Here is a 10907-nt window from a genome sequence, read left to right on the forward strand (position 1 = left end):
TTAATGAAATCCCCTTTAACCTTAAGGGGTAATTTTTTCTAAGTGATCCACGGGGGATTTGGCTGTTAAATTTCCATTAGCAGTAATGGGATTCACAATATTACAAAGCAAGTTCCCCACTAGCCATGCTGAAATTCTACCCCCTGCGGCAATTAATCATGCCCATTGGGCTCTCTAATGGAAATATGAAGCAAATTATCTGGCTAATCATGATATGTGATCAATTGCCTCTCCTGCAGTAATTGATTGCCAACGAGTCAAAGCCAACTCACAGCTTTTGTAGCCGAGTGACGATAGACAGGGTGTCCCTGTCACAGGTGGAGGTGCCAAGGCATCTGCAGCCCTTGGATAGCCCAAACCAAGGCTTGCAAGTAGCTGTTCCTCCTTGTATTTTCCTATCTTCCATCTCCTGGTTAACCCTTTTCCAGCAGTCCTGGAGAGGCTTCCTTCCATTGCCAGGGTGTAGCAGTGTCCTTTTGTTTCCTTTTGTCATATCCAAGCCTACTTAGTTGATTGGTTTGGGGGTCTTTTTCCTCACTGGCATTCTGTGAAGGCTTCACATTCTGCCAAAATGTACCTTGAGCTGGGCTGCAGGCTCAACTCTTGAGGATATTTTTTGATATACATGGTGGTGTTATGGTTAAGCTAACTGGCAAACATGCAAATCCAGATGCATGCACGATGCCGTGCAAAATCAGTAGCATTTCTTCAGGCAGCAGCACGCTAATTTATAGCCACACTGCATGACTGTGTCGTTTTCCTAATGAATTCTCCAGTGTGCAGAGGTGCACTAAACAACAAAGATAAATACTGGTGTGCAGAGGAGCATAATACAGATTTATAGCCATAACAGCACACAGAGTACAGATGTTTTGCATACAACCAAGATTGCTTTATGAGCTTTTGCAAGCAGGGGTATCTGTATTGTAACTAAGGACTGTTTTTCAATGAAACTTGAGATTAATAAAGCAACAGGAATCTTCTTAAAATACATTTTGGCACCATCCACACAACAGCATTTTCTGCGTGCCCCACTACGTGTTTCAGCTCCTATTGAGAGCTGTCTGATGGCAGAGGTTGGGTGCTAAAAAGGGAGAATCCTTAAAGTCACCTGAGCAACTGTGAAACAGATGTCATTGAAAAAGGACACTTACAGGAGCACTAAGCAATTTTTAAAATCCCTCCCAGAATGTGTATTAGGTTAGCCAGGCACCAACACAATGAAGAACTTTTCATTGCCCGCTCTCTCATTTGGCACAGAAACATTGACTGCCTCGTTATTAATTTTTATAATTTGGGAGCTTATTTCTGCAGAAATCTTGATTTTATTTTTCTTCTTGCTGGGGAAAATAAACCAAACTGCTTCTATTATTCTGTGTTTCTGTGGGGAACTTTACTAATGTACATAATACGCAACAGCTGATGGCAAGTGATGATAAGCTGCTGATACCACGGGGAGCTCTGGAATGAGTGGTTTACAAAGCCGAGTAAGTAATGAAAGTCCATAAACAAGACACTCCATGGAGCATCAGAGTGACAGAATTTTGGCTCCAAGATTGAGGCTGTTTGGCTGGTATTGGAAATCCATATAACATCCTTCCCTCCTGGCATCTGCTACTTTGAGAAGGTTCGGTTCATTACAATAACAAATTTCAGCTAAGCCTGATTGCAGTCTGTGGCCCCATGGATGGATGGCTACATCCTGTAGCTTGGTCTCCCACTACTGGGTGCCACAAGACAAGGCCTCTGTGGTCATTTGTCACTCCCTGACTCTAGGCAGGGTACATGTGCTGATTTGTAGTTAATGCAGGTGATCTTTGTAGCCTTTCTGATCAATCCAACCTAATTAAAGGAGTAATTCCCTGGTTTTGGGGCCAATTTACCTTTCCAAGATGGTGTGAATGCCTGCAGCTGAACTAATAATGAGGTAGCATCTTAGAGCCAATGAAGTGAAAATGAATCAGTAGAGCCCATTAGACTTGGTAAAGTTCACTAAGAGATGGAGCAGGTGAATTTGTCCTTGTTAGGAACTCTGGTGTCATATGGAAAGTTAGAAAAGTCACAGCAAGCAGCTTCTCACACAGGAATGTCAGGCTCTGAGTTCCTGAAAGCAATCCTTGTCTTCAGCTTCAGCCAGCAAACTGATGGCTTCCTAAAACAGTTGTGCTAGTTAGAGGTTAGGGATTCAGAACAACTTATATGTAACATACTTCTGGATGTTCTTTTAGTGAATATTCTTGCAGATCAGCCCTTGTCCATGAAAAGATTCTATTAATAAAGCCAGCTGTGGAATAGGAAGGGAGAGTGATGTTATTAGTAACTGCAAAACGCTTTCAAAGCACTATGCATCATCCAAATAATTTACTAAATGGTTTCTGAGAAGAACTATTAATTAACTGGCAAGAATGAGCCACATTAACATTTGTTTATTGCGCTCTATCTGTTGGCCTCATGAGCTTGGACCAGAAGAGAAATTATCGCAGAGGGGCAAATTTTAGCTGTGCCCTGCATGGACAGAATATCTCAGTGATTCACACTGTGAAAGCTGCTTGGGATTAAGGCCAGATCCGAAGCCGTGGTGCTGCAGCTCTTTCAGACTCAGTTCTGCCCTCCCATCCTGCCTGATTCCCAGTCCTCCAGAGAAACAATTCAGTGGCTGTACTTTAATTAGGTGTTTAATACTGTGCAAATCAACTTGATGAGAATAACACATTATCGATGTAATTTAAAATATGCATTTGTTTTTCTCTTCTGAAATGGGACAGATTTGAAACATTGATTCATTCTGTAATTTGGTTTTTCTCTATTGAAAAGTGCACTTCAATAATCACTATGACATAGAAGAAAAAATAATCATGTTTTTTTCAGTCCTCTCTGCTTTATTCACATCTACCTGTGTTTCTATTTCATCTTTGCTTTTATGCAGATCATTAGGGTTTGTTCATTCAAAGGTAGTGGAATTGGAGAAACACATGTTAAGCCTGAATTTTTTCTTGCATCTAGGTCATCACTACAACAAGATGAACCAACTTGCTTTTCAGCTTCCCCTTTGAGGCGAGGGAATAAAGAACAAAAAGTGTATTGTGTTTACCTGAATATTAAAAAAACTGACCACACAGTGGCAGCCTTCGTTGCTGTAACTGAGTTCGTTCAGAGAGGGTTAGAAAGGCAATGGGTGAGTTAGAAAAGGCTGCTTGAAGGGTCGATGTCAGCCTGTAATACAAACCTTGGGCTCAATCCACAGGTTCTTCCAGTGTGAGATATCCATAAAGTCATTAGATGGATTTTCTCAGCATGTGCTGTGTCATCTGCACTGTTCTTCTTTCACAAAGGGGAAAAAGCTAATTGAATGATTCAGATATGTGAACAGAGCTGGTTATCACGAGTGTCTTATGCTTCCTTGCCATGTGCAAATGGGAGAAGATGGTTGTACAGCTGATGAGCCTATTAAATAGATCTGCGTCATCAGTTTCAATGATGAGATCTAAATCAGAGCCTAATGTTACCTTGCTTTGCAGGTGAAGTGTTCAGTAGTACATTACACACTTCTTGCAAGCAGGTGCTATGGACAGCAGCTCCAGCCTAGATGGTCTGGTCAGGTGTGTGAGCCACTGTCAGGACATCTGGGCAGCCATGGTCAGTGCCGAGTCATGTTTGCATAGTCATGGGGGTTTAATTTTATTTTTTAAAAAAATGCTGTATGGGGTGCAGTAGGCTGGCAGAGTGTGAAAGGCTTTTCTATGCCTTTGTTCCAAGCATCCTCAGTGACGTTGTTTTCCTTGTCTGTTGTCTCTGTGTTTACCAACTCCAGTTTTAGATTGCTTTAGATTGCTCCTCCAGCCGACATAAATGCCTTTCACTGTTCAGTGTTTCACTTCAGTGTTTCAAAAGGGTGGCACTGAACTACTTATTCATGTCAACACTGAAGGCTAAATCACTTCTCTCACTTACATGTCTGTGACAAATTTCAAAGTGTTTTCAGAATTTGACACATCCTTTCAGTGAAGATGTCAAAGAAACTAATGTCTTGCTGATTTGATTCAGAAAGAGTGAATCAATTCAAAGTGTGAAGGGAACATCTGTGTTCAAAGTTGCCTTAGACTGCTAACCCAGATCTGCCATGTAAAGAGACTTTCACCTCAATTAGAGCTTTCATAGTAGTCCACTGTGTTTGTTTAATTACATACGTTCACTTTGATATCTGTTAATTAACCAGTCTTAATTATCTTTGTGTTGAGAAGTCCTGAAGTATCCGGATCAAAAGCAGAAGTCTTATATTGTGCCCTGCACCACTGAGTCCTTAAGTGGATTTTCTGTTGTGCTAGGGCCACATGTTGGGCTGGTGGAAGAGACCTGGGCTCAGTGACTGTTGTTCGTGGATAAATTTATATATGAGACCTGAAAAAGAATATCTGAGGACTCTAAAATAGTGGTCTGGTAGTGAAGAGCAAGAGAACCTTTCCAGGAGGTTGAATTTGCATGATGAAGACTTAAAGTGTTTAACATTTGATTGTTATCTCTCCTCCAAGTCCTAGGCTGTATCTTATTCTCCTTTTTGGCAATCTCAGACTTCCTTTAAAACTTTCAAGCATCTGTGAGAGTAAGAAATATGTTAGCCTAACCTCTGGAGACAAGCTTCCATCTAGCATGAGAATCAACTCGAAGTTCTGGACTATAAATTTTGTTCTTGCCATTAGAGCTGAGAACCCTCAGCTGAAGATGGACTAAGAAATAACAACATTCAGACTTTTGAAAAATTGCCTCTGATTTACAGTAGTGACACAAAGCTAAGTATTGAGTTATCAGCACATTCATCACTAGATTTAGTGCAGTATCTCAAGATAACTTTTTTTTTGAACAGTGTTACTGTCTGATTTTTGTGAAGCAATCTAATGTTCCTTTTTCATGCATCTCAACTACCCCTTTGTGCAAGTTATTACCCATCACTTCCTTTAGGCTTTTATTTATCTGCCCTGTGTAAACCTGCTGATATTGCATTTTCTTTGACTTCTGGGATGTATCCTAAAACTTGGTTATGGCCAGTGATAAAGGGGTTATGTCCAGTTCTCAGTTGACAAATGAGTGTGGTTCCCTTGAAATTGGTAATGAGATGCCAGTCCGCACCAGTGCAGGGTATAAACCAGGAAGCTGTACTGGATCCAGAGGCATGTAGCGCTTAAATTTTATTTATTTCTCAAATGCGTTAAAAAGCCTTGTGTGAAATGTTTCTGCCTTAGCAAGCTGAAAGCTGTTGATGTTTTTCCAGACATCGTCCTTTTCGAGCTGCAATCCTGAAGAAAGCTGAAAGGTGCCAGACTCGCTATTTCTATAGTCATGTACCAGTGAATCAGAACAGCTTGAATTTAGTGCTGGGTTTTTTTGACAGCTTGGAAATGCCTTATGTCATTGGAACTCATGCTTCGTGCATGGGATTCGCTCCTTCACCTGCTCAGAGGACAAAACTGTCAAGTTCAGACCTTGTGCCCACTGAGATGTGAAGTAGGACCTTGTAATACTAATTTTTCCCCTGTGTGCCTGTTCTTCCCCATAATCTTGCCTTGAGATTACCCTAATGGCATCTCCCATGTTGCTGACTTGGGGTTTTATTTCCAAATTAAGCCTCCTGTCCAGAGTGACCTCTCTTTCCCATTTTAAAGACCAGACACACTGGGTTTTGTGAAGGGCTGTGTGATCCAGCACAGGAATTGGACCTGGGTGCTGAAACTGGGTCAGTTCCCAGGTAAGTGGCTCAAGAAGAAAATTAGCTGTTCTGGAGAAAATAAAATCCTTATGACTTCCATCAAAATGCCAAGAGGCTTTTCATTTTCCAGGGTCAACCCTGCCAGAAGGGGCAGGTTTCTTGATCCTTCTTTATTTTGCAGGGTCTGGTAAGAGTAGTATGGGGCTATGTGGACACAAATAAAGCTGCAGCACTTAGAAAATTGTATTAAAATAGAGATCAAGCAGGAATTAGGAGAGGGAAAGGAAAGGGGAGTCACTATCTGGGGACTGAGAAGCCACTTCAAAGGAAAATTATGTCAGGAAAGAAAATCTGAAGCCACGACATTAAATTCTTTCAGTGTCCCTGCATTATCTGTCTGCCTGTTGGAACATCCTCGAGTATTACAGCAGCTGAAATTGCTGAAGAGGAGCAGCGTGAAAAATAATAGAAAAATAATCTCTTTATAGGAAGTGGGGGCTAATGCCCGGAGGCATCTTGACAACAAACAAATAACAAATCCCTTACACAAAGGAGAGGTACTCAAATAAGGCAGCAAGCCTCCCTGACACCAAAGCCTGCTGAACAAAGCTTCTCTTGTAAGCCCTGCCCACTTGCTTGCAGTAGATAAATGCCACTAAACCTTTCCAAAAGAAGCTTAAGAAAACTAACAAACAAATCACAAACAGCAACAAAAAAAATTCCACGAATCTGCAATCTTGGCTCTTTGCCCTGTCAAATACCCAAGACATATTTATTTTGACATGCAGCCAATAGAGACAATTGAGAAGAAAAATGAGGGCCAGGTCTTCTGATAATGTAAATCCTTCTGACTTGATTGCTAGCCCAAAAAATCAAGTGGAGTGGAAGCAATAAAGTAATGGTAATATTAAATATTTTTTTGGCTTGAAGTTCCCTTTCCTTTCTCTCCCCCTTCCCAAGCACATGTGCAGTCACACTTCTGTTTCTTCATAAAGCCAGGTGTGCATCTGATTTAAGAAGTGATCAATAAAAAGGGTGAAATTTTCCAGAGGATGTTTGATGACCTGGATGCCCAAATCCCATTGAATTTTCACTTTAAAATTTCACTGGTAACACTTTGGCTGCAATTCTATCAGATCCTCTCTGCAGGGAGCTTACAGTGCTGTAGCACACCTCAAACTTAATCTCATACTTGTGATGTTACTTTTGGTGAGGTGTTTGTTTGCACTTTCCCTCAAGCAAAAACTTTGTGGAAGGATGCCAAGAGTGTGTATATCTATCCCAAATATATATATATATATATGAACCATATCCTAAAATTATACTTGTGTTTATGTGATTTTAATACTTTGTATCAAAATATGTGTAGCCACCATGTCATTTTAATGACTGACAGGGAAACATGCTCCCAAAATTTAAATGGTGTGTCAGAGCACCCATAGCCTGTTTGCATGCATGATGATTCACATGTAATTATGACAGGATTCACACATTAAAATAATAGAAAAAAATCATTTATATTAAAATTTTCTAAGCTGATTTGCTGGGTAGGAGAACACAGTGGTTTGTGGTTATGTCGTTTTTTTCAGTCAATAGCTTGGAGAAGCTTTGGGATGTGCACCCAAAGCAGACCCAGACTCTTACTGCATCTTTGGGGCTTTGCCATCAGTGAAGCACTTGTGCAAGTCCCCTTGATGTCACCAGGAACTGAGTGCCTGGTTAAAGTTAAGCACATGCTGCAGGGTTTTGCTGCAGGAGATGAATGCAGGTGAGCTGTGAGGTGTCCTCTCTGTCTTAGCCTGAAAAATGAGTGCCTCAAACCCAACAGTGACATTTGAAAAGTGTTGTAGCATTGATTTTCACAAAGACACGACAAACGAATTTGTGAGAAGGCAGCAGGGAGCTGCTCAAAGCAACGTGGTCCTCCACTGTAAATGAATAACAGTAAGGAAAGGGATCGTGACTGGGAGGAAGGAAGAAATACCAAATCTGTTTTTCAGACTGGGAAGAGGTGTTAAATACGTACACCAGCTCCATGGCTGTCTCTTTCTTTGGAGAAAAACTGAACTTTTAGGGAAGTTCCTGCCTTCGCTTCATCTGTTTTCTCCATTTGCCTGAGAGGACAGCGAGTACTTTGAGGTAGGAGCTGGTTCCCTTTCAATGTGTTTACAGTGCAATGATGCCCTCGTGTGATGCTGTACTGCCAGGAGTGATGGTGTGAACCAGTGCACCTTCTGAAAAGCAGAACAATTTGAGCTTGTGTTCTTCACAGTGACTCAAATCACCAAATGCTGCCTCTGCTTTGTTTCTTCTGAATGACTTGAAGGAGTTGCAAAAGCTCTGCCCAAACAGGATTGGACTTTGATAAGATGGGTGGGTCGTGCTACTCCCCTCTGACTTAGTGGTGCTGGCTTTAAAAGCTCATCTAAGATGAAAGATCACAATCATTTTAAGCAACAGGTTCATGAGAGACACCTCCTTACATTACAGAAGCATTCCTGAGAAACAACGTTTTTAGTATTTGATTCTCATATTTTTTGCTATTGGAACTGTAGAACAGTAAGGAACTGCTGACAAGTCAATCAGGTTTGTCTTCTGAAGAATTTTACAAAAGCTGGATTCTTTTGTAACATTCCCTTTCAGTAGATAGGCTGAGCAGGGCTGTATTTTGAATTCTGTCAGGCAAAACTCTCGTCAGTTTGTGGCAGTTTTCTCCAAAAAGCTTTTTCTTGCTCTGTTTTCTTTAAAACTTTTTTTTTTTTTTCAGGCAGCAAAATACTTTACCCACATTGCTACAGCCATTCCTTGTGGACTTTGCCACTCTGCTCTTTTGAAGCATCCTTCAGGTTATATCAGAACAAGAAGAAAGTTGGGTTGTTCCTAGGTTTTTCAGCCACAATTTTTGTTTAAATTCCTGTGTGGTGTCTTGTGGCATGCACTTGGCAGAGCCAGGAGACTGGATTCCCACTCATGTATTTATGTCTCTGTTTGCATTGTAATGTCACCCTGTAATGCCAAGATGTGTGACTGGATGAAAAGAGAGGGTATTCCATGGGCTCTTTGTTTCTAAGTGCCAGGTACAAAGGTCTGTGGGTCCAAGACTGGATTTCCAAGGTACTACAGTGGAAGAAGGAAACAGTGGTGGTAAAACAGACAGGGAGTCATGTATTCAATAGCTGAAACCACAGAAAGAGTATGTTTCATTAGTTGACATATGTACATAGAAAAAGTAGGAAGTTTTTGAGCTCAGAAACCTTCCTTCAATTTTATTTATCCCTAAACCACATGGTTATAACATCACTACAGCATCATTTTACAGCAGGGGTGAAACTTGTTTTGTATCATTCAGCTGAAGGAAATGAAATTGATGTTTTCTGTAAAATTTTACAGCCCTGGGCTGCTTTTAAGGAGCGTAAACAGAAATATCAGATCTTGTCTTCCTGAATCCATTGCATATTTATCTGAGTTTTGAAAAGCAGCTGGTAGAAGCATCAGTTCCATGGTGTGACAGGACTAAGGTGGTTATGAGAGAAGAAGGCACCTTGGTAGGAAGTGCTGATGTCCCTGTGACAGAGGGTTTAGCAGGCTGGTTCCCTCCTCAGCAGCAAGCCCTGACATGTGGTGTGATGTCCAATGCTGTCACTCTTGTGACTGCTAATTGCACTCAACAGGCTTCTTAACTGCTGCCTGTCAGTGCCCAAAATGTGTCTGGCACAAATGGGATCACCACGTCGCTGTTTTCTTGTGCTAAAGGCACTGTAAGGCTTTCAGAAAGCGAAAAATAGAGCAGTGTCATGCACATACTCCATCTTCAGTACCTTCAGATCCCCACTTTAAAATTTCATAACTGACAAATGATGCTGCAGACATTTCAGCAAATACACTGTGTGGTTCTTAGAAGGGCTTTTATCATTTTAAAGCTGTGATGTTTCTTTCAGTTTTTCTCCTCTTTCACTTTCACAAAGCAGATGCTTTATGTTTATAGGTTCAGTTTCTATATTTCAGCTGATGAAAATGTATTCTGTTTCTTTCTGAGTGCAAGAGTTGCCTGACAGTGTGCCAGTGCCACTAATCACCTCACTAATGGCACAGCCAAGCACTCCCAGTGCTTCTGTGTTTGCAGGTACATTTTCCACACCAACAGATGGGGCAGACTAATATAACTTGGAGCAAACTGTGAGTGCTCAAACCTCTACCCCAGGTGCTAAGGTTACCCAGGGGACCACCAGGCAGCTGGGGTGTAAATGCTTTGGTTCTTTCCAGGGTTGCAAAAAGGCAAGGGGAGCAGGAGAGTAAACAATTTCTCCTTCAAGCTTCACTGAATTTACTCTTCTGGACCTACTACTGACTCTGGAAAAGAGTCAACTTTTCTCTCCCAGAAAATTTTTAATTTTACTTAGGGAAACACTGAAGAAAAGCAGAGGATCACCCTGATGCTAACCTTTATATGGACAGGGCCTATTCTGTGGCTGAAAATGGCTGAAAAGGACGAAAGCTGTATGCACTGAAAAGTTCACTGTGTACAATGGTTTAAATTGCTGCCCTTAAAGATCAAAGGCTTAAAGAAGAACAATTTGCTTCATTCTTAGTGTAGATATCATCCATTACAGACATAAAATACTGGTTTGTCCTAATATGTGTCTTGATCAAATTGCTGGGAGTAGTACCCATTTCACAGATGACACTTCAGTTAGGGCACAATTATATTTAATGGTGTGTGCCCTTCCACTGCTGATGATCCACCTAACAGGAGTGATGTGCTGCACGGTGTGCTGAAGGAGGGAGTAGCACAAAGGGGGTCACCCTGCTCAGCCAGCACCTTCTTGCTGTTGCTAAATTGGGAAATAACTGCAGGTGGCTAAAAAGAGATGCATTCATTGACTCTGAGGAGCCCCAAATCTGCCATATGCAAACTGAGGCATGTCAGTAATCAGGAGTGTCTGGAGGACCCTCACTCTAAGTCAGCACAGAAAGTCCTACCAAATATGTGTGAGCAAATTGTCAGTATTTTAAAACTCCAGTGCTGTTTTGTTAGAAACAAAGCAAAAAACCGCCCCGGGGTCTTTTAATTGCTGTGTATTTTTTCAGCTTCTGATTCTCCTGTGTCTTCAACAGAAGGCAGTTTTATTTTCTGACCTTTACATGGAGAACACTGAGGTATGGGCTGTCTTATTCAAATACTCTGCTTTTGGCAGAACCAAGGATT

General features: G+C 41.3%; 1 protein-coding gene across 1 annotated transcript in view; it reads left to right on the top strand.

Annotated features, from left to right (window-relative positions):
• The window catches only part of GALNT9 (polypeptide N-acetylgalactosaminyltransferase 9), a 132843-nt gene that overhangs the window by 81031 nt on the left and 40905 nt on the right, over nucleotides 1-10907 (top strand). The window lies entirely within an intron of this gene.

This window comes from Corvus moneduloides, chromosome 18, assembly GCF_009650955.1.
Source record: "Corvus moneduloides isolate bCorMon1 chromosome 18, bCorMon1.pri, whole genome shotgun sequence".
NCBI classification, from domain to species: domain Eukaryota; kingdom Metazoa; phylum Chordata; class Aves; order Passeriformes; family Corvidae; genus Corvus; species Corvus moneduloides.